This window comes from Tachypleus tridentatus, chromosome 13, assembly GCF_004210375.1.
Source record: "Tachypleus tridentatus isolate NWPU-2018 chromosome 13, ASM421037v1, whole genome shotgun sequence".
Lineage (NCBI taxonomy): Eukaryota > Metazoa > Arthropoda > Merostomata > Xiphosura > Limulidae > Tachypleus > Tachypleus tridentatus.
The window spans coordinates 271461267-271488347 of record NC_134837.1 but is presented as its reverse complement, the minus strand read 5'-3'; the positions used below and the strand labels follow the sequence as shown (position 1 = coordinate 271488347).

The following is a 27081-nucleotide window of genomic DNA, read 5'->3' as shown; positions in this document are numbered from 1 at the left end:
GTGCTTGTGGTGTAGTGGTTATCACATCCGCTTTACACGCGGAAGGTCCCAGGTTCGAACCCTGGCAGGCACATATTTATTATTTAAATCGTTTGTTTCCTTTTAATTCAGTTGGTAAGAACGTGGAACGAAATTTTCATCATAAATTCAGTGTCAGAGCGTGAGACGGTTCTGAGATGTAACAGGATTTACACACTTTTTTCCTTTTTTTGTAACCACCTTCCGAAATTCGTATAAATGTTGTTTAATAAACCGAAAAGAATCGCTATTGGTTTTGGATATAATGCGTGCACGGCTGCGAAATTTCACGTTTTCAATAGGCCTTCGTGTAATCATATAACATTCGACGAAGAATCTGACCAGCAATTTAGAACTCCTGTTCCATGGAAAGGGTTCCTTTATAGGTTTTTTTCTATTTCAAATGCGTGAAGAGTTTGAAATGTCGATTCACGCGACCTTATTTTAAGTTTAGGTAACGTACCTTCTTAGTTGTACAGGTAATGTTTAAAGATCACGACTCCGTCAGTGTTTGTTGAGAACAACTATTCAAGCTGTGACAGCTAATCAACCTATATGTTTCGTTCTTTAACCTTTTGTTTTAAATAGCGGTTAGAACTATTGCATGGATATGCGAGTTATCATCTGCAACTTACTAGTGACGGAAAAGAGTTAAGGCAATTCTTCAAAGTCGTTCACCACCGACTGTTTGATGTACTTTATTTTTACCGATCGGTGGAATTGGCGATAATATCGTAAATTCCACTACGTCTGACAATGCATACATGTTATTTGATTGGAATTGGAAATAAACGAACCACAGATAGCGACTCAAAGGTCCTAAACGCCATGTCTTGCCACTCTTACAGGGAAGAGAAGCGACCGCCTATAGAGATCATTGTTTTCTTGAAGACTCCTTGTTCTGTTTATCAATTTTTGTCTGATTTCTTTATTTTTCCAGAATGTCTTCACTTAGTAAAGGCTATTTGCGATGCTTAATATCTTATTGTTGTTATCGAATCTCCTGTTTTACGTACTTATTTAAAATTGTATTTCTTTCACTTGAATATAGTGAAGATTAAATAGGTACGAGGAAATTACGATGCCACGACAGCAGAATATACATTATTCTGAAGTGTTTCCTGCTTCCAGGTGCAGCTGGTTCTTGTAAACGTTTTTTGTTGAACAAGATTCTATGTTTTGGTAAAGTCATTTTCAACGAGAACAACGATATATAACCTTGAGAGACGACGTTAGTCGCCAAGAGTAGATGGTTTTTTGAAGAGAGTGTTTTCAAAACAGATGAGACCTCTTCTGCACATTAGACGTTTTCCCACCGATGTGATATCCTACAACCCGCGACTGTCAACGTACTGTTAAAACAAGAGCGCCTTTACAAAATTATCATTTTAGGAGCTTGAGAGTCACCATGAAACTTTGTCGTATTGAACACCTTGAAGAAGATGGTTGCGAGAACGAGGCATCAGCCAGAGTGCGATCATCTAATTGGTCGCAAGATAAGAAATATGAAATATTTTTCGCAGGAATCCATAAGCATATTGAAGGATTTAAAAGACGTATTAAATCGCTTATTACGTTTTCGTGTAATAATTGTGATAAAAAAATTAAAGTTATGAAATTCTTCTGTTCAGTTTCTACTAGAAAGAGAAAAGAACGAGTAAATTAAATTGCACGTTTAAAGGCAATTGAGCGAGGGGTGAAAACGTTGAATACTGTAGGCTCGATGATGTCGTTTGAAGACACGTTAGCACATTATGAAATTACTTTTGGCTTTCGTAGACAAGGAAGAGTGTTATTTTATTTACGTTTATATGTAAAGCTGTCATTATATTTGTGTTTGTTTAGTTTGCGAAATGAGATATTTGAAACGTTAATGATTTATTTTGAAAACAGTAAAAGGAAAAAAAAACAGGAAGTGACGTGCTTGTGGTGTAGTGGTTATCACATCCGCTTTACACGCGGAAGGTCCCAGGTTCGAATCCTGGCAGGCACATATTTATTATTTAAATCGTTTGTTTCCTTTTAATTCAGTTGGTAAGAACGTGGAACGAAATTTTCATCATAAATTCAGTGTCAGAGCGTGAGACGGTTCTGAGATGTCACAGGATTTACACACTTTTTCCTTTTCTTGTAACCACCTTCCGAAATTCGTAAAATGTTGTTTAATAAACCGAAAAAAAAGAATCGCTATTGGTTTTGGATATAATGCGTGCACGGCTGCGAAATTTCACGTTTTCAATATGCCATCGTGTAATCATATAACATTCGACGAAGAATCTGACCAGCAATTTAGAACTCCTGTTCCATGGAAAGGGTTCCTCTATGTTTTTTTTTTTCCAATTCAAATGCGTGAAGAGTTTGAAATGTCGATTCACGCGACCTTATTTTAAGTTTAGGTAACGTACCTTCTTAGTTGTACAGGTAATGTTTAAAGATCACGACTCCGTCAGTGTTTGTTGAGAACAACTATTCAAGCTGTGACAGCTAATCAACCTATATGTTTCGTTCTTTAACCTTTTGTTTAAATAGCGGTTAGAACTATTGCATGGATATGCGAGTTATCATCTGCTACTTACTAGTGACGGAAAAGAGTTAAGGCAATTCTTCAAAGTCGTTCACCACCGACTGTTTGATGTACTTTATTTTTACCGATAGGTGGAATTGGCGATAATATCGTAAATTCCACTACGTCTGACAATACATACATGTTATTTGATTGGAATTGGAAATAAACGAACCAAATAAACGAATAACGTTTGTTTCCTTTTAATTCAGTTGGTAAGAACGTTGAACGAAATTTTCATCATAAATTCAGTGTCAGAGCGTGAGAGGGTTCTGAGATGTCACAGGATTTACACACTTTTTTCCTTTTTTTGTAACCACCTTCCGAAATTCGTATAAATGTTGTTTAATAAATCGAAAGAGAATCGCTATTGGTTTTGGATATAATGCGTGCACGGCTGCGAAATTTCACGTTTTCAATAGGCCTTCGTGTAATCATATAACATTCGACGAAGAATCTGACCAGCATTTTAGAACTCCTGTTCCATGGAAAGGGTTCCTTTATAAGTTTTTTTTCTATTTCAAATACGTGAAGAGTTTGAAATGTCGATTCACGCGACCTTATTTTAAGTTTAGGTAACGTACCTTCTTAATTGTACAGGTAATGTTTAAAGATCACGACTCCGTCAGTGTTTGTTGAGAACAACTATTCAAGCTGTGACAGCGGTTAGAACTATTGCATGGATATGCGAGTTATCATCTGCAACTTACTAGTGACGGAAAAGAATTAAGCCAATTCTTCAAAGTCGTTCACCACCGACTGTTTGATGTACTTTATTTTTACCGATCGGTGGAATTGGCGATAATATCGTAAATTCCACTACGTCTGACAATGCATACATGTTATTTGATTGGAATTGGAAATAAACGAACCACAGATAGCGACTCAAAGGTCCTAAACGCCATGTCTTGCCACTCTTACAGGGAAGAGAAGCGACCACCTATTGAGATCACTGTTTTCTTGAAGACTCCTTGTTCTGTTTATCAATTTTTGTCTGATTTCTTTATTTTTCCAGAATGTCTTCACTTAGTAAAGGCTATTTGCGATGCTTAATATCTTATTGTTGTTATCGAATCTCCTGTTTTACGTACTTATTTAAAAATTGTATTTCTTTCACTTGAATATAGTGAAGATTAAATAGGTACGAGGAAATTACGATGCCACGACAGCAGAATATACATTATTCTGAAGTGTTTCCTGCTTCCAGGTGCAGCTGGTTCTTGTAAACGTTTTTTTTTGAACAAGATTCTATGTTTTGGTAAAGTCATTTTCAACGAGAACAACGATATATAACCTTGAGAGACGACGTTAGTCGCCAAGAGTAGGGGTTTTGAAGAGAGTGTTTTCAAAACAGATGAGACCTCTTCTGCACATTAGACGTTTTCCACCGATGTGATATCCTACAACCCGCGACTGTCAACGTACTGTTAAAACAAGAGCGCCTTTACAAAATTATCATTTTAGGAGCTTGAGAGTCACCATGAAACTTTGTCGTATTGAACACCTTGAAGAAGTTGGGTGCGAGAACGAGACATCAGCCAGAGTGCGATCATCTAATTGGTCGCAAGATAAGAAATATGAAATATTTTTCGCAGAATCCATAAGCATATTGAAGGATTTAAAGACGTATTAAATCGCTTATTACGTTTTCGTGTAATAATTGTGATAAAAAAATTAAAGTTATGAAATTCTTCTGTTCAGTTTCTACTAGAAAGAGAAAAGAACGAGTAAATTAAATTGCACGTTTAAAGGCAATTGAGAGAGGGGTGAAAACGTTGAATACTGTAGGCTCGATGATGTCGTTTGAAGACACGTTAGCACATTATGAAATTACTTTTGGCTTTCGTAGACAAGGAAGAGTGTTATTTTATTTACGGTTATATGTAAAGCTGTCATTATATTTGTGTTTGTTTAGTTTGCGAAATGAGATATTTGAAACGTTAATGATTTATTTTGAAAACAGTAAAAAGGAAGAAAACAGGAAGTGACGTGCTTGTGGTGTAGTGGTTATCACATCCGCTTTACACGCGGAAGGTCCCAGGTTCGAACCCTGGCAGGCACATATTTATTATTTAAATCGTTTGTTTCCTTTTAATTCAGTTGGTAAGAACGTGGAACGAAATTTTCATCATAAATTCAGTGTCAGAGCGTGAGACGGTTCTGAGATGTCACAGGATTTACACACTTTTTTCCTTTTTTTGTAACCACCTTCCGAAATTCGTATAAATGTTGTTTAATAAACCGAAAAGAATCGCTATTGGTTTTGGATATAATGCGTGCACGGCTGCGAAATTTCACGTTTTCAATAGGCCTTCGTGTAATCATATAACATTCGACGAAGAATCTGACCAGCAATTTAGAACTCCTGTTCCATGGAAAGGGTTCCTTTATGGGTTTTTTCTATTTCAAATGCGTGAAGAGTTTGAAATGTCGATTCACGCGACCTTATTTTAAGTTTAGGTAACGTACCTTCTTAATTGTACAGGTAATGTTTAAAGATCACGACTCCGTCAGTGTTTGTTGAGAACAACTATTCAAGCTGTGACAGCTAATCAACCTATATGTTTCGTTCTTTAACCTTTTGTTTTAAATAGCGGTTAGAACTATTGCATGGATATGCGAGTTATCATCTACAACTTACTCGTGACGGACAAGAGTAAAGGCAATTCTTCAAAGTCGTTTACCACCGACTGTTTGATGTACTTTATTTTTTACCGATCGGTGGAATTGGCGATAATATCGTAAATTCCACTACGTCTGACAATGCATACATGTTATTTGATTGGAATTGGAAATAAACGAACCACAGATAGCGACTCAAAGGTCCTAAACGCCATGTCTTGCCACTCTTACAGGGAAGAGAAGCGACCGCCTATAGAGATCATTGTTTTCTTGAAGACTCCTTGTTCTGTTTATCAATTTTGTCTGATTTCTTTATTTTCCAGAATGTCTTCACTTAGTAAAGGCTATTTGCGATGCTTAATATCTTATTGTTGTTATCGAATCTCCTGTTTTACGTACTTATTTAAAATTGTATTTCTTTCACTTGAATATAGTGAAGATTAAATAGGTACGAGGAAATTACGATGCCACGACAGCAGAATATACATTATTCTGAAGTGTTTCCTGCTTCCAGGTGCAGCTGGTTCTGGTAAACGTTTTTTTTTGAACAAGATTCTATGTTTTGGTAAAGTCATTTTCAACGAGAACAACGATATATAACCTTGAGAGACGACGTTAGTCGCCAAGAGTAGATGGTTTTTGAAGAGAGTGTTTTCAAAACAGATGAGACCTCTTCTGCACATTAGACGTTTTCCACCGATGTGATATCCTACAACCCGCGACTGTCAACGTACTGTTAAAACAAGAGCGCCTTTACAAAATTATCATTTTAGGAGCTTGAGAGTCACCATGAAACTTTGTCGTATTGAACACCTTGAAGAAGTTGGGTGCGAGAACGAGACATCAGCCAGAGTGCGATCATCTAATTGGTCGCAAGATAAGAAATATGAAATATTTTTCGCAGGAATCCATAAGCATATTGAAGGATTTAAAAGACGTATTAAATCGCTTATTACGTTTTCGTGTAATAATTGTGATAAAAAAATTAAAGTTATGAAATTCTTCTGTTCAGTTTCTACTAGAAAGAGAAAAGAACGAGTAAATTAAATTGCACGTTTAAAGGCAATTGAGCGAGGGGTGAAAACGTTGAATACTGTAGGCTCGATGATGTCGTTTGAAGACACGTTAGCACATTATGAAATTACTTTGGCTTTCGTAGACAAGGAAGAGTGTTATTTTATTTACGGTTATATGTAAAGCTGTCATTATATTTGTGTTTGTTTAGTTTGCGAAATGAGATATTTGAAACGTTAATGATTTATTTTGAAAACAGTAAAAAGGAAGAAAACAGGAAGTGACGTGCTTGTGGTGTAGTGGTTATCACATCCGCTTTACACGCGGAAGGTCCCAGGTTCGAACCCTGGCAGGCACATATTTCTTATTTAAATCGTTTGTTTCCTTTAATTCAGTCGGTAAGAACGTGGAACGAAATTTTCATCATAAATTCAGTGTCAGAGCGTGAGACGGTTCTGAGATGTCACAGGATTTACACACTTTTTCCTTTTTTTGTAACCACCTTCCGAAATTCGTATAAATGTTGTTTAATAAACCGAAAAGAATCGCTATTGGTTTTGGATATAATGCGTGCACGGCTGCGAAATTTCACGTTTTCAATAGGCCTTCGTGTAATCATATAACATTCGACGAAGAATCTGACCAGCAATTTAGAACTCCTGTTCCATGGAAAGGGTTCCTTTATGGGTTTTTTTCTATTTCAAATGCGTGAAGAGTTTGAAATGTCGATTCACGCGACCTTATTTTAAGTTTAGGTAACGTACCTTCTTAGTTGTACAGGTAATGTTTAAAGATCACGACTCCGTCAGTGTTTGTTGAGAACAACTATTCAAGCTGTGACAGCTAATCAACCTATATGTTTCGTTCTTTAACCTTTTGTTTTAAATAGCGGTTAGAACTATTGCATGGATATGCGAGTTATCATCTGCAACTTACTAGTGACGGAAAAGAGTTAAGGCAATTCTTCAAAGTCGTTCACCACCGACTGTTTGATGTACTTTATTTTACCGATCGGTGGAATTGGCGATAATATCGTAAATTCCACTACGTCTGACAATGCATACATGTTATTTGATTGGAATTGGAAATAAACGAACCACAGATAGCGACTCAAAGGTCCTAAACGCCATGTCTTGCCACTCTTACAGGGAAGAGAAGCGACCGCCTATAGAGATCATTGTTTTCTTGAAGACTCCTTGTTCTGTTTATCAATTTTTGTCTGATTTCTTTATTTTTCCAGAATGTCTTCACTTAGTAAAGGCTATTTGCGATGCTTAATATCTTATTGTTGTTATCGAATCTCCTGTTTTACGTACTTATTTAAAATTGTATTTCTTTCACTTGAATATAGTGAAGATTAAATAGGTACGAGGAAATTACGATGCCACGACAGCAGAATATACATTATTCTGAAGTGTTTCCTGCTTCCAGGTGCAGCTGGTTCTTGTAAACGTTTTTGTTGAACAAGATTCTATGTTTTGGTAAAGTCATTTTCAACGAGAACAACGATATATAACCTTGAGAGACGACGTTAGTCGCCAAGAGTAGATGGTTTTTGAAGAGAGTGTTTTCAAAACAGATGAGACCTCTTCTGCACATTAGACGTTTTCCCACCGATGTGATATCCTACAACCCGCGACTGTCAACGTACTGTTAAAACAAGAGCGCCTTTACAAAATTATCATTTTAGGAGCTTGAGAGTCACCATGAAACTTTGTCGTATTGAACACCTTGAAGAAGTTGGGTGCGAGAACGAGACATCAGCCAGAGTGCGATCATCTAATTGGTCGCAAGATAAGAAATATGAAATATTTTTCGCAGGAATCCATAAGCATATTGAAGGATTTAAAAGACGTATTAAATCGCTTATTACGTTTTCGTGTAATAATTGTGATAAAAAAATTAAAGTTATGAAATTCTTCTGTTCAGTTTCTACTAGAAAGAGAAAAGAACGAGTAAATTAAATTGCACGTTTAAAGGCAATTGAGCGAGGGGTGAAAACGTTGAATACTGTAGGCTCGATGATGTCGTTTGAAGACACGTTAGCACATTATGAAATTACTTTTGGCTTTCGTAGACAAGGAAGAGTGTTATTTTATTTACGGTTATATGTAAAGCTGTCATTATATTTGTGTTTGTTTAGTTTGCGAAATGAGATATTTGAAACGTTAATGATTTATTTTGAAAACAGTAAAAAGGAAGAAAACAGGAAGTGACGTGCTTGTGGTGTAGTGGTTATCACATCCGCTTTACACGCGGAAGGTCCCAGGTTCGAACCCTGGCAGGCACATATTTATTATTTAAATCGTTTGTTTCCTTTTAATTCAGTTGGTAAGAACGTGGAACGAAATTTTCATCATAAATTCAGTGTCAGAGCGTGAGACGGTTCTGAGATGTCACAGGATTTACACACTTTTTTTCCTTTTCTTGTAACCACCTTCCGAAATTCGTATAAATGTTGTTTAATAAACCGAAAAAGAATCGCTATTGGTTTTCGATATAATGCGTGCACGGCTGCGAAATTTCACGTTTTCAATAGGCCTTCGTGTAATCATATAACATTCGACGAAGAATCTGACCAGCAATTTAGAACTCCTGTTCCATGGAAAGTGTTCCTCTATGTTTTTTTTTTCTACATCAAATGCGTGAAGAGTTTGAAATGTCGATTCACGCGACCTTATTTTAAGTTTAGGTAACGTACCTTCTTAGTTGTACAGGTAATGTTTAAAGATCACGACTCCGTCAGTGTTTGTTGAGAACAACTATTCAAGCTGTGACAGCTAATCAACCTATATGTTTCGTTCTTTAACCTTTTGTTTTAAATAGCGGTTAGAACTATTGCATGGATATGCGAGTTATCATCTGCAACTTACTAGTGACGGAAAAGAGTTAAGGCAATTCTTCAAAGTCGTTCACCACCGACTGTTTGATGTACTTTATTTTACCGATCGGTGGAATTGGCGATAATATCGTAAATTCCACTACGTCTGACAATGCATACATGTTATTTGATTGGAATTGGAAATAAACGAACCACAGATAGCGACTCAAAGGTCCTAAACGCCATGTCTTGCCACTCTTACAGGGAAGAGAAGCGACCGCCTATAGAGATCATTGTTTTCTTGAAGACTCCTTGTTCTGTTTATCAATTTTTGTCTGATTTCTTTATTTTTCCAGAATGTCTTCACTTAGTAAAGGCTATTTGCGATGCTTAATATCTTATTGTTGTTATCGAATCTCCTGTTTTACGTACTTATTTAAAATTGTATTTCTTTCACTTGAATATAGTGAAGATTAAATAGGTACGAGGAAATTACGATGCCACGACAGCAGAATATACATTATTCTGAAGTGTTTCCTGCTTCCAGGTGCAGCTGGTTCTTGTAAACGTTTTTGTTGATCAAGATTCTATGTTTTGGTAAAGTCATTTTCAACGAGAACAACGATATATAACCTTGAGAGACGACGTTAGTCGCCAAGAGTAGATGGTTTTTGAAGAGAGTGTTTTCAAAACAGATGAGACCTCTTCTGCACATTAGACGTTTTCCCACCGTTGTGATATCCTACAACTCGCGACTGTCAACGTACTGTTAAAAGAAGAGCGCCTTTACAAAATTATCATTTTAGGAGCTTGAGAGTCACCATGAAACTTTGTCGTATTGAACACCTTGAAGAAGTTGTGTGCGAGAACGAGACATCAGCCAGAGTGCGATCATGTAATTGGTCGCAAGATAAGAAATATGAAATATTTTTCGCAGGAATCCATAAGCATATTGAAGGATTTAAAAGACGTATTAAATCGCTTATTACGTTTTCGTGTAATAATTGTGATAAAAAATTAAAGTTATGAAATTCTTCTGTTCAGTTTCTTCTAGAAAGAGAAAAGAATGAGTAAATTAAATTACACGTTTAAAGGCAATTGAGCGAGGGGTGAAAACGTTGAATACCGTAGGCTCGATGACGTCGTTTGAAGACACGTTAGCACATTATGAAATTACTTTTGGCTTTCGTAGACAAGGAAGAGTGTTATTTTATTTACGGTTATATGTAAAGCTGTCATTATATTTGTGTTTGTTTAGTTTGCGAAATGAGATATTTGAAACGTTAATGATTAATTTTGAAAACAGTAAAAAAGGAAGAAAACAGGAAGTGACGTGCTTGTGGTGTAGTGGTTATCACATCCGCTTTACACGCGGAAGGTCCCAGGTTCGAACCCTGGCAGGCACATATTTATTATTTAAATCGTTTGTTTCCTTTTAATTCAGTTGGTAAGAACGTGGAACGAAATTTTCATCATAAATTCAGTGTCAGAGCGTGAGACGGTTCTGAGATGTCACAGGATTTACACACTTTTTTCCTTTTCTTGTAACCACCTTCCGAAATTCGTATAAATGTTGTTTAATAAACCGAAAAAGAATCGCTATTGGTTTTGGATATAATGCGTGCACGGCTGCGAAATTTCACGTTTTCAATAGGCCTTCGTGTAATCATATAACATTCGACGAAGAATCTGACCAGCAATTTAGAACTCCTGTTCCATGGAAAGGGTTCCTTTATGAGTTTTTTTTCTATTTCAAATGCGTGAAGAGTTTGAAATGTCGATTCACGCGACCTTATTTTAAGTTTAGGTAACGTACCTTCTTAGTTGTACAGGTAATGTTTAAAGATCACGACTCCGTCAGTGTTTGTTGAGAACAACTATTCAAGCTGTGACAGCTAATCAACCTATATGTTTCGTTCTTTAACCTTTTGTTTTAAATAGCGGTTAGAACTATTGCATGGATATGCGAGTTATCATCTGCAACTTACTAGTGACGGAAAAGAGTTAAGGCAATTCTTCAAAGTCGTTCACCACCGACTGTTTGATGTACTTTATTTTTACCGATCGGTGGAATTGGCGATAATATCGTAAATTCCACTACGTCTGACAATGCATACATGTTATTTGATTGGAATTGGAAATAAACGAACCACAGATAGCGACTCAAAGGTCCTAAACGCCATGTCTTGCCACTCTTACAGGGAAGAGAAGCGACCGCCTATAGAGATCATTGTTTTCTTGAAGACTCCTTGTTCTGTTTATCAATTTTGTCTGATTTCTTTATTTTTCCAGAATGTCTTCACTTAGTAAAGGCTATTTGCGATGCTTAATATCTTATTGTTGTTATCGAATCTCCTGTTTTACGTACTTATTTAAAAATTGTATTTCTTTCACTTGAATATAGTGAAGATTAAATAGGTACGAGGAAATTACGATGCCACGACAGCAGAATATACATTATTCTGAAGTGTTTCCTGCTTCCAGGTGCAGCTGGTTCTTGTAAACGTTTTTGTTGAACAAGATTCTATGTTTTGGTAAAGTCATTTTCAACGAGAACAACGATATATAACCTTGAGAGACGACGTTAGTCGCCAAGAGTAGATGGTTTTTGAAGAGAGTGTTTTCAAAACAGATGAGACCTCTTCTGCACATTAGACGTTTTCCCACCGATGTGATATCCTACAACCCGCGACTGTCAACGTACTGTTAAAACAAGAGCGCCTTTACAAAATTATCATTTTAGAGCTTGAGAGTCACCATGAAACTTTGTCGTATTGAACACCTTGAAGAAGTTGTGTGCGAGAACGAGACATCAGCCAGAGTGCGATCATCTAATTGGTCGCAAGATAAGAAATATGAAATATTTTTCGCAGGAATCCATAAGCATATTGAAGGATTTAAAAGACGTATTAAATCGCTTATTACGTTTTCGTGTAATAATTGTGATAAAAAATTAAAGTTATGAAATTCTTCTGTTCAGTTTCTTCTAGAAAGAGAAAAGAATGAGTAAATTAAATTACACGTTTAAAGGCAATTGAGCGAGGGGTGAAAACGTTGAATACCGTAGGCTCGATGATGTCGTTTGAAGACACGTTAGCACATTATGAAATTACTTTTGGCTTTCGTAGACAAGGAAGAGTGTTATTTTATTTACGGTTATATGTAAAGCTGTCATTATATTTGTGTTTGTTTAGTTTACGAAATGAGATATTTGAAACGTTAATGATTAATTTTGAAAACAGTAAAAAGGAAGAAAACAGGAAGTGACGTGCTTGTGGTGTAGTGGTTATCACATCCGCTTTACACGCGGAAGGTCCCAGTTTCGATCCCTGGCATGCACATATTATTTGTTGGACAGCGCCGGTTCTCGTCAACGAGTACAGACGTGTTTTTCGAGCTCCTCATTGCCTTAGTGTAAATTTAACAGCTAAGCCTAGTGAGCGTGTAGTTTTTTTTTTGCTAGATTTTATTTTTCCAAGTTGTTTGACGATGTCTTCATCAACCAAGAAGGTCATGGAAGTTATGCGTCGTACAGTTTTGTGGAAACGACAACTTCAAGCCATGGGGACGTTATCCATTCTGTTATTTCTACGTTTGGTGCTGCTTCGGTCACTGCTGTAGTTCCTCGCCCGGGTGGATATGAGGTAACTTTTGTTCTTCCCGACGATGTGGACCTGGCTATAGATGCTGGTCTAACTGTAAATGGTGTGCACTGTTCGGCTAATGGTGTCACTAAACGTACTATTACTGTGTCATTTATGGACGTACCCGAATATATCGACGATGATATTATTCTAAATAAACTTAAAGATTATGATTGTGAGGTGAAAAGCCCTATTGTGTGGAAGAGGGACCAGGGCATATACTTAGGTATACGCCATGTTCGTGTGTGTTTTAGTGAGAAGTGTATCTCTTTGCCGTACGTAGTAAAAGTTTTGATCCTTTGGGCAAGGCGGTATTGGTAAAAGTGAAGCATGATCGCCAGTCAAAAGTATGTAATTTATGTTTGGGGCGGATCATCTATATCGCGATTGCCCCAGTTTATATGCCGACATTGTCATATGCAGGGACACGTCCGTCAACGTTGTCCCAAGCTTGTTGTTCCTCGAACTTCCTCTAGTGACGACGCTGAAGTGGCCACGCCTACTACTTCTTGTGACGCCGCTGAAGTAGACACGGCTGCTCCCTCTCGTGCAGTGCCTCATGATGTTGACACCATTTCTGTTTGTCCACGCGTTGATTCGGAGGTTCCCCTTTCAAAGAAGGCTGCAGCTACCCATCGGGTGGTGGACGATGTTTCTGCCCGACGATCGACGGTTTCTGGTGGGGCCAGGGAACGGGCAAGTAGTCACCCCCTGCTGCAAGTCGCAATTTTGATCGTCACTTCCCGCCACTTCCGGTTAGTGGTGTGAGTACCGCCGGCGATGTGGAGGTGCCTCTTCCTCGTCGTTGGAGGTATGCTAGTGTGGTGGCAATGTCTCCTGGTGACACTTCTAAGAAGGGCAGTGGACGAAAACGGGTGTCGGACGTGCCAATACTACGGATATCTCGGGCGAAGGCGAAGGCGGTGTCGCAGCCTTAAATGTGTTTTTTTGTGACAGTTTGTTTGTTTCAGTTCGTGTAAGACTGTCATTTATTGTTATTTGAACTTTGTGCATATTTGCTTAGATCTTTACATTTATTCTTGTTATTTTGTGTTTGTGACAGTTTCCTTTCAATTCTTGTACCTTTACTTTCTCTTTAGCATGGTACATTTACTAAGGGTGGGAGTTTTGAATTGTAATGGGTTGCGTAATGTTAGTAAGCTGGCTTATTATCTGGATTACTTTGTTACTAATTTTGATGTTGTTTGTTTACAGGAAACGTTTTTTACTGATGATTTTCATGATGTCGTTCTGAAATTTTGGCCAGGTGTAGTTTTTTTAATAATTCTACTTCTGGCCGACAAGGGTTGCCATCTTGGTACAGCAGTTTTGTGTGATAATGTTACATTCGTTTTTCTGATGGGGTGGGTAGGGTTCTGACAGTCAAATTCAGTTTCGAGTCTTTGTCTTATCTGTTATCATCTGTGTACGCTCCTCGCGATATCTCCGAGCGACGGGAATTTTTCCAAAACTTGGAGTATTGTTTGGATGGTTGCACGGGATTGCTTGTTGTGGGAGATTTTAATTGTGTGGTGGATGTGGCACGCGATCGATTTCCGGTCCGTTTCTACCGTGACGCCAGCCGTTCGGCTTTTGTCCAGTTTCTTAATAGGTTTGATTTGCTTGATGCGCATTCACTCATATCGCCGACTACACCTGGTTTCACATGGAAGCGTTTTGTTAATGGTGAGATGATGTCGTCTCGTATTGACAGGGTTTTGCTTTCTTCTACCTTGCAGGGGACTGTCCAACGTTTCCGTACGTTGTGGTTTCCTGCTACAGATCACGCTTTATTGGGCTTCGACCTTACTCTGCGACCAATTGTCAGAGGTCCTAATTTCTGGCACTTCAATAACCAGTTATTGAGGGATGCCGAATATGTGAAAGCCATTAAGCTGTTGATCGCCAGAAGTCGTAGTTGGTCAGTTTATGGGACTGATAAAATTAAGTGGTATGAACAATTGAAATGCGCGTTCCGTTTACTTACCGAGCGTTATTCGATTCTTCGTGCGCGGGCATCCCGTTCTCGCAAATGTCAGCTTGAGTCGTCCATCAATCGTGAGCTTCGAAAACTGTCCCGTTTCCCTGGTAGATCTAAGGTCAAATTGTATGAACTTGAAGATGCATTGGAGACTTTGGATCACGATACCATAGAGGGGCGAGGATTCGATCTCATATTCGTTGGTTTGAGGAGGGTGAGAGATCTACGTCTTACTTTCTTCGTATGGAAAAGGTCCGTCAAAGCAGAATTGAGTTTCGATCCATGCTCACTGATAGGGGTGTGGAGGTGTCCGGTGTGGAAGATATCGCTGCTGTTTTACATCAGTATTATTCCGCACTGTACTCTAAGGATATCGTTCTGCAGGCAGACATAGATTTAGTTCTCTCATTTGTTGATCGAACTCTTTCCAGTGAACAAGCTAATATTTGTGATGCTCCATTCACGGTTCCGGAAGTTATCGCTGCTTTAGACAGTTTACCGCTGGGCAAATCTCCTGGTTTGGATGGTTTTACCTCCGAATTTTTCAAATATTTTCTACCTCTTTTGTTGACGACTTTTATCTGTCTTGTCTCAACTGTTCCACTCTCCACAGTTGCTCCGTACAATGTGTTCTGGGGTAATTGTTCCTATCCCGAAAAGGGGATCGACGGTTGGCGGCTAACAGCCGGCCTTTGACATTGCTTTGTACTGACTATAAGCTTTTGGCCAAAGTGCTGGCTCGTCGCCTTTCGTCTGTGATCTCCAGTTTAGTTTCAGATGACCAATCCGGGTGTATACCTGGACGGGACGTTGCTGATACTCCATTAACACTCGTTTTGCTATTGCAATCTTTAGCACGTACCGGCCAGGGTGGAATCTTTTTGAAGCTCGATCAGATGCAAGCTTTTGATCGGGTGGCCTATGACTATCTATTTCAACTTCTTCTGCGTATGGGTTTTGGTTCTACTTTTGTTCATTGGGTTCGTCTTTGCTATACTTCTATTTCTAGTTGTGTAAAGTTTAATGGATTTCTCACTAATGATTTTGCTATTACTCGGGGTATTCGTCAAGGATGCCCAATGTCTGCTCTACTTTACGTTCTCAGTGTCGAACCGTTACGAAATATGTTAGTCCATAATGTACATATTACTGGTATTGGTGGTGATGTGCTACTCACCACGCCTTCACTTACTTATCAGCATGCTGATGATACCACCTTAACCTTACGAGACGCCGAATCTTTGCCGCATGTGTTGGATGTCTGCCGAACTTTTGGCAAAGCTACTGGTGGGAAGATCAACTGGACCAAGAGTCAGGGTTTGTGGGTTGGGTGTTTGGCCTCTTCTGCAGACTTCGTCCTTGGTGAGTTGAGAATTTCCCAGGATCCTATTCGGATTTTGGGAATAGTTTTCCACTCTAATTTCGATGTGATGCTGCAAGATACGTGGCAGGGTGTATTGCGCAGGGTATCTCGTGTCTTGGTGTCGTGGCGATTTCGTTCTTTGTCGCTAAAGGGTAAATCTCTTGTGGTGAACTCCTTGGTGGCATCGGTGTTATGGTACCCGTTGAATATACTCCCGTTGCCAAGACAGTTTGAGGCTAGATTTCGCAAATGTATACTGGATTTTATTTGGCGGGGAGGTATACATAAAGTGGCATACGGTATTCTGAATCGGAGTTATCATTGTGGAGGTATCAACTTGGTTGATGTTAACACTCGTAAACTCGCATTCCGTTTGAAGTTGTTGCAGCGTTGTTTGGATGCTTCTTGACCTTCCACCTTGCGACAACTTTTTTCTGGATTTTTTTCTTGTTATGGTAATCTCTCTTTCAGCTTTCGGATTCTTCAATGCCGTATTTTGCCACGTTTTGTGAAATCGTTACCTTTCTATATTCAGGAAATGTTTCATGCCTGGAAGGTTCTTCTTGGGGATAAAGGGATTGTCCCAGCTCCTCTTTCCCCAAATTTTGATGAACCTTTGTTTTTCAATCCGGCTATTGTTGATGTTCGCCACCGAACATTTCATTTTCCTGAATTTATTAACGCAGGTTTGGTTCAGGTCCGTCATTTAATGTACGAGGTGCTCCATGCTTTTCTTCCGGTGGGGGCAGTGATTGAAATGTGTACGGACGCTGACCCGTTGGCCAATGCCCGCACAATTTTTTTCACATTTTCATATGCTCAAGGAGGCGTTGCCTGTGGAGTGGTTGCCGATTTTGTCTACCCAGCCGGCTCCTCTTCCGTCGTCCACATGTGTTGTGGATTTATATTTTCTGGACCACCCGATAATCGAGTTCATTTTCAAGGTTTATCTCTGCGGCAACTGGTGGGATATATACAGTTTTCACTCGCTACTAACTTCCCTGCTCCATTCTACTGGGGGATATTGTTCCTCCTGGAGACTGGAAACGCATTCGTAAAAAAACGCTTATTCTTCTTTTGTTGGTTTTTTTTTGTTTGTGATGTGGATTATTTACTCTGGTTGCGGGCGATTACCACAAATGTCAAGCTGATACATATGGACAGACATCCCACAGGGTTGTGCACTTTCTGTTCCCAGGCGCCAGAAACCATAGACCATCTGTTTTTCCAATGTCCTTTGTACAGCCCTTGTGGTCATATGTATATAAATTATTGGCATTTTATTTTGGATGTCCCATATCAAACTGGGTATGGAGGAGATGCCTCTTAGTGGGATCTCATCCTTCGTTACCCAGGAGATGCTGGAACATATTCCGTTTAATTACAAGTTTGGCACGTCAGGTTATATGTTCTGCTCGTTCAGTTTCTTTGGCACGAAATCGCGTCATTCATTTAATTTCCATGTTTAAAGTGCGTGTACGGAGACATATATATCTTCATTATCATAGATCTTTGTTACATAACTCATTAAATGTTTTTTATTCTGTGTATTCTTATGTTGGTAGCTTGGTAACCCAAGGTGCCCAAGGTTATTTCTTGTGTACGTTGTTAAGATAAGTTGTTATTTCATTATATTTTTGTTACCAATGAAAGATCCATTGATTTCTTGTTTGTTAATGTTCATTATAATGTTTGTTGGATTACCTGCTGTTCCAATTACCTCTTTTATTTCTTTTTCCTTAATTTTATTAACTTTGTGGTAATTTTCAGCATGGTAATCTATAGAGTTATTGTTACATGCTAATTCATTAACTTGTGTTTTATTTGTTGTATTTCTGTGTATACCCCCTCGTTGAGGTGGGATAAATAAAGAGAAAAAAAAAAAAACATCCGCTTTACACGCGGAAGGTCCCAGGTTCGAACCCTGGCAGGCACATATTTATTATTTAAATCGTTTGTTTCCTTTTAATTCAGTTGGTAAGAACGTGGAACGAAATTTTCATCATAAATTCAGTGTCAGAGCGTGAGACGGTTCTGAGATGTCACAGGATTTACACACTTTTTTCCTTTTCTTGTAACCACCTTCCGAAATTCGTATAAATGTTGTTTAATAAACCGAAAAAGAATCGCTATTGGTTTTGGATATAATGCGTGCACGGCTGCGAAATTTCACGTTTTCAATAGGCCTTCGTGTAATCATATAACATTCGACGAAGAATCTGACCAGCAATTTAGAACTCCTGTTCCATGGAAAGGGTTCCTATGTTTTTTTTTTTCTAATTCAAATGCGTGAAGAGTTTGAAATGTCGATTCACGCGACCTTATTTTAAGTTTAGGTAACGTACCTTCTTAGTTGTACAGGTAATGTTTAAAGATCACGACTCCGTCAGTGTTTGTTGAGAACAACTATTCAAGCTGTGACAGCTAATCAACCTATATGTTTCGTTCTTTAACCTTTTGTTTTAAATAGCGGTTAGAACTATTGCATGGATATGCGAGTTATCATCTGCAACTTACTAGTGACGGAAAAGAGTTAAGGCAATTCTTCAAAGTCGTTCACCACCGACTGTTTGATGTACTTTATTTTTTACCGATCGGTGGAATTGGCGATAATATCGTAAATTCCACTACGTCTGACAATGCATACATGTTATTTGATTGGAATTGGAAATAAACGAACCACAGATAGCGACTCAAAGGTCCTAAACGCCATGTCTTGCCACTCTTACAGGGAAGAGAAGCGACCGCCTATAGAGATCATTGTTTTCTTGAAGACTCCTTGTTCTGTTTATCAATTTTTGTCTGATTTCTTTATTTTTCCAGAATGTCTTCACTTAGTAAAGGCTATTTGCGATGCTTAATATCTTATTGTTGTTATCGAATCTCCTGTTTTACGTACTTATTTAAAATTGTATTTCTTTCACTTGAATATAGTGAAGATTAAATAGGTACGAGGAAATTACGATGCCACGACAGCAGAATATACATTATTCTGAAGTGTTTCCTGCTTCCAGGTGCAGCTGGTTCTGGTAAACGTTTTTGTTGAACAAGATTCTATGTTTTGGTAAAGTCATTTTCAACGAGAACAACGATATATAACCTTGAGAGACGACGTTAGTCGCCAAGAGTAGATGGTTTTTGAAGAGAGTGTTTTCAAAACAGATGAGACCTCTTCTGCACATTAGACGTTTTCCACCGATGTGATATCCTACAACCCGCGACTGTCAACGTACTGTTAAAACAAGAGCGCCTTTACAAAATTATCATTTTAGGAGCTTGAGAGTCACCATGAAACTTTGTCGTATTGAACACCTTGAAGAAGTTGGGTGCGAGAACGAGACATCAGCCAGAGTGCGATCATCTAATTGGTCGCAAGATCAGAAATATGAAATATTTTTCGCAGGAATCCATAAGCATATTGAAAGATTTAAAAGTCGTATTAAATCGCTTATTACGTTTTCGTGTAATAATTGTGATAAAAAAATTAAAGTTATGAAATTCTTCTGTTCAGTTTCTACCAGAAAGAGAAAAGAACGAGTAAATTAAATTGCACGTTTAAAGGCAATTGAGCGAGGTGTGAAAACGTTGAATACTGTAGGCTCGATGATGTCGTTTGAAGACACGTTAGCACATTATGAAATTACTTTTGGCTTTCGTAGACAAGGAAGAGTGTTATTTTATTTACGGTTATATGTAAAGCTGTCATTATATTTGTGTTTGTTTAGTTTGCGAAATGAGATATTTGAAACGTTAATGATTAATTTTGAAAACAGTAAAAAGGAAGAAAACAGGAAGTGACGTGCTTGTGGTGTAGTGGTTATCACATCCGCTTTACACGCGGAAGGTCCCAGGTTCGAACCCTGGCAGGCACATATTTAAATCGTTTCTTTCCTTTTAATTCAGTTGGTAAGAACGTGGAACGAAATTTTCATCATAAATTCAGTGTCAGAGCGTGAGACGGTTCTGAGATGTCACAGGATTTACACACTTTTTTCCTTTTCTTGAAACCACCTTCCGAAATTCGTATAAATGTTGTTTAATAAACCGAAAAAGAATCGCTATTGGTTTTGGATATAATCGTGCACGACTGCGAAATTTCACGTTTTCAATATGCCATCGTGTAATCATATAACATTCGACGAAGAATCTGACCAGCAATTTAGAACTCCTGTTCCATGGAAAGGGTTCCTCTATGTTTTTTTTTTTCCAATTCAAATGCGTGAAGAGTTTGAAATGTCGATTCACGCGACCTTATTTTAAGTTTAGGTAACGTACCTTCTTAGTTGTACAGGTAATGTTTAAAGATCACGACTCCGTCAGTGTTTGTTGAGAACAACTATTCAAGCTGTGACAGCTAATCAACCTATATGTTTCGTTCTTTAACCTTTTGTTTTAAATAGCGGTTAGAACTATTGCATGGATATGCGAGTTATCATCTGCAACTTACTAGTGACGGAAAAGAGTTAAGGCAATTCTTCAAAGTCGTTCACCACCGACTGTTTGATGTACTTTATTTTACCGATCGGTGGAATTGGCGATAATATCGTAAATTCCACTACGTCTGACAATGCATACATGTTATTTGATTGGAATTGGAAATAAACGAACCACAGATAGCGACTCAAAGGTCCTAAACGCCATGTCTTGCCACTCTTACAGGGAAGAGAAGCGACCGCCTATAGAGATCATTGTTTTCTTGAAGACTCCTTGTTCTGTTTATCAATTTTTGTCTGATTTCTTTATTTTTCCAGAATGTCTTCACTTAGTAAAGGCTATTTGCGATGCTTAATATCTTATTGTTGTTATCGAATCTCCTGTTTTACGTACTTATTTAAAATTGTATTTCTTTCACTTGAATATAGTGAAGATTAAATAGGTACGAGGAAATTACGATGCCACGACAGCAGAATATACATTATTCTGAAGTGTTTCCTGCTTCCAGGTGCAGCTGGTTCTGGTAAACGTTTTTTTTGAACAAGATTCTATGTTTTGGTAAAGTCATTTTCAACGAGAACAACGATATATAACCTTGAGAGACGACGTTAGTCGCCAAGAGTAGATGGTTTTTGAAGAGAGTGTTTTCAAAACAGATGAGACCTCTTCTGCACATTAGACGTTTTCCCACCGATGTGATATCCTACAACCCGCGACTGTCAACGTACTGTTAAAACAAGAGCGCCTTTACAAAATTATCATTTTAGGAGCTTGAGAGTCACCATGAAACTTTGTCGTATTGAACACCTTGAAGAAGTTGGGTGCGAGAACGAGACATCAGCCAGAGTGCGATCATCTAATTGGTCGCAAGATAAGAAATATGAAATATTTTTCGCAGGAATCCATAAGCATATTGAAGGATTTAAAAGACGTATTAAATCGCTTATTACGTTTTCGTGTAATAATTGTGATAAAAAAATTAAAGTTATGAAATTCTTCTGTTCAGTTTCTACTAGAAAGAGAAAAGAACGAGTAAATTAAATTGCACGTTTAAAGGCAATTGAGCGAGGGGTGAAAACGTTGAATACTGTAGGCTCGATGATGTCGTTTGAAGACACGTTAGCACATTATGAAATTACTTTTGGCTTTCGTAGACAAGGAAGAGTGTTATTTTATTTACGGTTATATGTAAAGCTGTCATTATATTTGTGTTTGTTTAGTTTGCGAAATGAGATATTTGAAACGTTAATGATTAATTTTGAAAACAGTAAAAAGGAAGAAAACAGGAAGTGACGTGCTTGTGGTGTAGTGGTTATCACATCCGCTTTACACGCGGAAGGTCCCAGGTTCGAACCCTGGCAGGCACATATTTATTATTTAAATCGTTTGTTTCCTTTTAATTCAGTTGGTAAGAACGTGGAACGAAATTTTCATCATAAATTCAGTGTCAGAGCGTGAGACGGTTCTGAGATGTCACAGGATTTACACACTTTTTCCTTTTCTTGTAACCACCTTCCGAAATTCGTATAAATGTTGTTTAATAAACCGAAAAAGAATCGCTATTGGTTTTGGATATAATCGTGCACGACTGCGAAATTTCACGTTTTCAATATGCCATCGTGTAATCATATAACATTCGACGAAGAATCTGACCAGCAATTTAGAACTCCTGTTCCATGGAAAGGGTTCTCTATGTTTTTTTTTTCCAATTCAAATGCGTGAAGAGTTTGAAATGTCGATTCACGCGACCTTATTTTAAGTTTAGGTAACGTACCTTCTTAGTTGTACAGGTAATGTTTAAAGATCACGACTCCGTGAGTGTTTGTTGAGAACAACTATTCAAGCTGTGACAGCTAATTAACCTATATGTTTCGTTCTTTAACCTTTTGTTTTAAAAGCGGTTAGAACTACTGCATGGATATGCGAGTTATCGTCTGCAACTTACTAGTGACGGAAAAGAGTTAAGGCAATTCTTCAAAGTCGTTCACCACCGACTGTTTGATGTACTTTATTTTTACCGATCGGTGGAATTGGCGATAATATCGTAAATTCCACTACGTCTGACAATGCATACATGTTATTTGATTGGAATTGGAAATAAACGAACCAAATAAACGAATAAGCTTGAGAGTCACCATGAAACTTTGTCGTATTGAACACCTTGAAGAAGTTGGGTGCGAGAACGAGACATCAGCCAGAGTGCGATCATGTAATTGGTCGCAAGATAAGAAATATGAAATATTTTTCGCAGGAATCCACAAGCATATTGAAGGATTTAAAAGACGTATTAAATCGCTTATTACGTTTTCGTGTAATAATTGTGATAAAAAAATTAAAGTTATGAAATTCTTCTGTTCAGTTTCTACTAGAAAGAGAAAAGAACGAGTAAATTAAATTGCACGTATAAAGGCAATTGAGAGAGGGGTGAAAACGTTGAATAGTGTAGGCTCGATGATGTCGTTTGAAGACACGTTAGCACATTATGAAATTACTTTTGGCTTTCGTAGACAAGGAAGAGTGTTATTTTATTTACGGTTATATGTAAAGCTGTCATTATATTTGTGTTTGTTTAGTTTGCGAAATGAGATATTTGAAACGTTAATGATTTATTTTGAAAACAGTAAAAAGAAAGAAAACAGGAAGTGACGTGCTTGTGGTGTAGTGGTTATCACATCCGCTTTACACGCGGAAGGTCCCAGGTTCGAACCCTGGCAGGCACATATTTAAATCGTTTGTTTCCTTTTAATTCAGTTGGTAAGAACGTGGAACGAAATTTTCATCATAAATTCAGTGTCAGAGCGTGAGACGGTTCTGAGATGTCACAGGATTTACACACTTTTTCCTTTTCTTGTAACCACCTTCCGAAATTCGTATAAATGTTGTTTAATAAACCGAAAAAGAATCGCTATTGGTTTTGGATATAATGCGTGCACGGCTGCGAAATTTCACGTTTTCAATATGCCATCGTGTAATCATATAACATTCGACGAAGAATCTGACCAGCAATTTAGAACTCCTGTTCCATGGAAAGGGTTCCTCTATGTTTTTTTTTTCCAATTCAAATGCGTGAAGAGTTTGAAATGTCGATTCACGCGACCTTATTTTAAGTTTAGGTAACGTACCTTCTTAGTTGTACAGGTAATGTTTAAAGATCACGACTCCGTCAGTGTTTGTTGAGAACAACTATTCAAGCTGTGACAGCTAATCAACCTATATGTTTCGTTCTTTAACCTTTTGTTTTAAATAGCGGTTAGAACTATTGCATGGATATGCGAGTTATCATCTGCAACTTACTAGTGACGGAAAAGAGTTAAGGCAATTCTTCAAAGTCGTTCACCACCGACTGTTTGATGTACTTTATTTTTACCGATCGGTGGAATTGGCGATAATATCGTAAATTCCACTACGTCTGACAATACATACATGTTTTTTGATTGGAATTGGAAATAAACGAACCAAATAAACGAATAAGCTTGAGAGTCACCATGAAACTTTGTCGTATTGAACACCTTGAAGAAGTTGGGTGCGAGAACGAGACATCAGCCAGAGTGCGATCATGTAATTGGTCGCAAGATAAGAAATATGAAATATTTTTCGCAGGAATCCACAAGCATATTGAAGGATTTAAAAGACGTATTAAATCGCTTATTACGTTTTCGTGTAATAATTGTGATAAAAAAATTAAAGTTATGAAATTCTTCTGTTCAGTTTCTACTAGAAAGAGAAAAGAACGAGTAAATTAAATTGCACGTATAAAGGCAATTGAGAGAGGGGTGAAAACGTTGAATAGTGTAGGCTCGATGATGTCGTTTGAAGACACGTTAGCACATTATGAAATTACTTTTGGCTTTCGTAGACAAGGAAGAGTGTTATTTTATTTACGGTTATATGTAAAGCTGTCATTATATTTGTGTTTGTTTAGTTTGCGAAATGAGATATTTGAAACGTTAATGATTAATTTTGAAAACAGTAAAAGGAAGAAAACAGGAAGTGACGTGCTTGTGGTGTAGTGGTTATCACATCCGCTTTACACGCGGAAGGTCCCAGGTTCGAACCCTGGCAGGCACATATTTATTATTTAAATCGTTTGTTTCCTTTTAATTCAGTTGGTAAGAACGTGGAACGAAATTTTCATCATAAATTCAGTGTCAGAGCGTGAGACGGTTCTGAGATGTCACAGGATTTACACACTTTTTTCCTTTTCTTGTAACCACCTTCCGAAATTCGTATAAATGTTGTTTAATAAACCGAAAAAGAATCGCTATTGGTTTTGGATATAATGCGTGCACGGCTGCGAAATTTCACGTTTTCAATAGGCCTTCGTGTAATCATATAACATTCGACGAAGAATCTGACCAGCAATTTAGAACTCCTGTTCCATGGAAAGGGTTCCTCTATGTTTTTTTTCTATTTCAAATGCGTGAAGAGTTTGAAATGTCGATTCACGCGACCTTATTTTAAGTTTAGGTAACGTACCTTCTTAGTTGTACAGGTAATGTTTAAAGATCACGACTCCGTCAGTGTTTGTTGAGAACAACTATTCAAGCTGTGACAGCTAATCAACCTATATGTTTCGTTCTTTAACCTTTTGTTTTAAATAGCGGTTAGAACTATTGCATGGATATGCGAGTTATCATCTGCAACTTACTAGTGACGGAAAAGAGTTAAGGCAATTCTTCAAAGTCGTTCACCACCGACTGTTTGATGTACTTTATTTTTACCGATCGGTGGAATTGGCGATAATATCGTAAATTCCACTACGTCTGACAATGCATACATGTTATTTGATTGGAATTGGAAATAAACGAACCACAGATAGCGACTCAAAGGTCCTAAACGCCATGTCTTGCCACTCTTACAGGGAAGAGAAGCGACCGCCTATAGAGATCATTGTTTTCTTGAAGACTCCTTGTTCTGTTTATCAATTTTGTCTGATTTCTTTATTTTTCCAGAATGTCTTCACTTAGTAAAGGCTATTTGCGATGCTTAATATCTTATTGTTGTTATCGAATCTCCTGTTTTACGTACTTATTTAAAATTGTATTTCTTTCACTTGAATATAGTGAAGATTAAATAGGTACGAGGAAATTACGATGCCACGACAGCAGAATATACATTATTCTGAAGTGTTTCCTGCTTCCAGGTGCAGCTGGTTCTTGTAAACGTTTTTGTTGAACAAGATTCTATGTTTTGGTAAAGTCATTTTCAACGAGAACAACGATATATAACCTTGAGAGACGACGTTAGTCATCAAGAGTAGATGGTTTTGAAGAGAGTGTTTTCAAAACAGATGAGACCTCTTCTGCACATTAGACGTTTTCCACCGATGTGATATCCTACAACCCGCGACTGTCAACGTACTGTTAAAACAAGAGCGCCTTTACAAAATTATCATTTTAGGAGCTTGAGAGTCACCATGAAACTTTGTCGTATTGAACACCTTGAAGAAGTTGGGTGCGAGAACGAGACATCAGCCAGAGTGCGATCATCTAATTGGTCGCAAGATAAGAAATATGAAATATTTTTCGCAGGAATCCATAAGCATATTGAAGGATTTAAAGACGTATTAAATCGCTTATTACGTTTTCGTGTAATAATTGTGATAAAAAAATTAAAGTTATGAAATTCTTCTGTTCAGTTTCTACTAGAAGAGAAAAGAACGAGTAAATTAAATTGCACGTTTAAAGGCAATTGAGCGAGGGGTGAAAACGTTGAATACTGTAGGCTCGATGATGTCGTTTGAAGACACGTTAGCACATTATGAAATTACTTTTGGCTTTCGTAGACAAGGAAGAGTGTTATTTTATTTACGGTTATATGTAAAGCTGTCATTATATTTGTGTTTGTTTAGTTTGCGAAATGAGATATTTGAAACGTTAATGATTAATTTTGAAAACAGTAAAAAGGAAGAAAACAGGAAGTGACGTGCTTGTGGTGTAGTGGTTATCACATCCGCTTTACACGCGGAAGGTCCCAGGTTCGAACCCTGGCAGGCACATATTTATTATTTAAATCGTTTGTTTCCTTTTAATTCAGTTGGTAAGAACGTGGAACGAAATTTTCATCATAAATTCAGTGTCAGAGCGTGAGACGGTTCTGAGATGTCACAGGATTTACACACTTTTTTCCTTTTCTTGTAACCACCTTCCGAAATTCGTATAAATGTTGTTTAATAAACCGAAAAGAATCGCTATTGGTTTTGGATATAATGCGTGCACGGCTGCGAAATTTCACGTTTTCAATAGGCCTTCGTGTAATCATATAACATTCGACGAAGAATCTGACCAGCAATTTAGAACTCCTGTTCCATGGAAAGGGTTCCTTTATGTTTTTTTCTATTTCAAATGCGTGAAGAGTTTGAAATGTCGATTCACGCGACCTTATTTTAAGTTTAGGTAACGTACCTTCTTAGTTGTACAGGTAATGTTTAAAGATCACGACTCCGTCAGTGTTTGTTGAGAACAACTATTCAAGCTGTGACAGCTAATCAACCTATATGTTTCGTTCTTTAACCTTTTGTTTTAAATAGCGGTTAGAACTATTGCATGGATATGCGAGTTATCATCTGCAACTTACTAGTGACGGAAAAGAGTTAAGGCAATTCTTCAAAGTCGTTCACCA

The 27081-nt window shown here is 37.8% G+C and overlaps 12 non-coding genes across 12 annotated transcripts; all 12 read left to right on the top strand.

Annotated features, from left to right (window-relative positions):
• On the top strand, positions 1 to 73 carry TRNAV-UAC (transfer RNA valine (anticodon UAC)). The gene has a single exon. It is a non-coding gene; the product is annotated as a tRNA-Val (tRNA).
• A 1865-nt stretch (positions 74 to 1938) lies between these two features.
• TRNAV-UAC (transfer RNA valine (anticodon UAC)) lies at positions 1939 to 2011 on the top strand. Its single transcript has one exon. It is a non-coding gene; the product is annotated as a tRNA-Val (tRNA).
• A 2559-nt stretch (positions 2012 to 4570) lies between these two features.
• Positions 4571 to 4643, top strand: TRNAV-UAC (transfer RNA valine (anticodon UAC)). The gene has a single exon. It is a non-coding gene; the product is annotated as a tRNA-Val (tRNA).
• A 1859-nt stretch (positions 4644 to 6502) lies between these two features.
• TRNAV-UAC (transfer RNA valine (anticodon UAC)) lies at positions 6503 to 6575 on the top strand. Its single transcript has one exon. It is a non-coding gene; the product is annotated as a tRNA-Val (tRNA).
• A 1859-nt stretch (positions 6576 to 8434) lies between these two features.
• TRNAV-UAC (transfer RNA valine (anticodon UAC)) lies at positions 8435 to 8507 on the top strand. The gene has a single exon. It is a non-coding gene; the product is annotated as a tRNA-Val (tRNA).
• A 1864-nt stretch (positions 8508 to 10371) lies between these two features.
• Positions 10372 to 10444, top strand: TRNAV-UAC (transfer RNA valine (anticodon UAC)). The gene has a single exon. It is a non-coding gene; the product is annotated as a tRNA-Val (tRNA).
• A 1862-nt stretch (positions 10445 to 12306) lies between these two features.
• On the top strand, positions 12307 to 12379 carry TRNAV-UAC (transfer RNA valine (anticodon UAC)). The gene has a single exon. It is a non-coding gene; the product is annotated as a tRNA-Val (tRNA).
• A 7446-nt stretch (positions 12380 to 19825) lies between these two features.
• TRNAV-UAC (transfer RNA valine (anticodon UAC)) lies at positions 19826 to 19898 on the top strand. The gene has a single exon. It is a non-coding gene; the product is annotated as a tRNA-Val (tRNA).
• A 1856-nt stretch (positions 19899 to 21754) lies between these two features.
• On the top strand, positions 21755 to 21827 carry TRNAV-UAC (transfer RNA valine (anticodon UAC)). The gene has a single exon. It is a non-coding gene; the product is annotated as a tRNA-Val (tRNA).
• Positions 21828 to 23107: 1280 nt separating this feature from the next.
• Positions 23108 to 23180, top strand: TRNAV-UAC (transfer RNA valine (anticodon UAC)). Its single transcript has one exon. It is a non-coding gene; the product is annotated as a tRNA-Val (tRNA).
• A 1275-nt stretch (positions 23181 to 24455) lies between these two features.
• On the top strand, positions 24456 to 24528 carry TRNAV-UAC (transfer RNA valine (anticodon UAC)). The gene has a single exon. It is a non-coding gene; the product is annotated as a tRNA-Val (tRNA).
• A 1857-nt stretch (positions 24529 to 26385) lies between these two features.
• TRNAV-UAC (transfer RNA valine (anticodon UAC)) lies at positions 26386 to 26458 on the top strand. Its single transcript has one exon. It is a non-coding gene; the product is annotated as a tRNA-Val (tRNA).
• Positions 26459 to 27081: the final 623 nt, after the last annotated feature.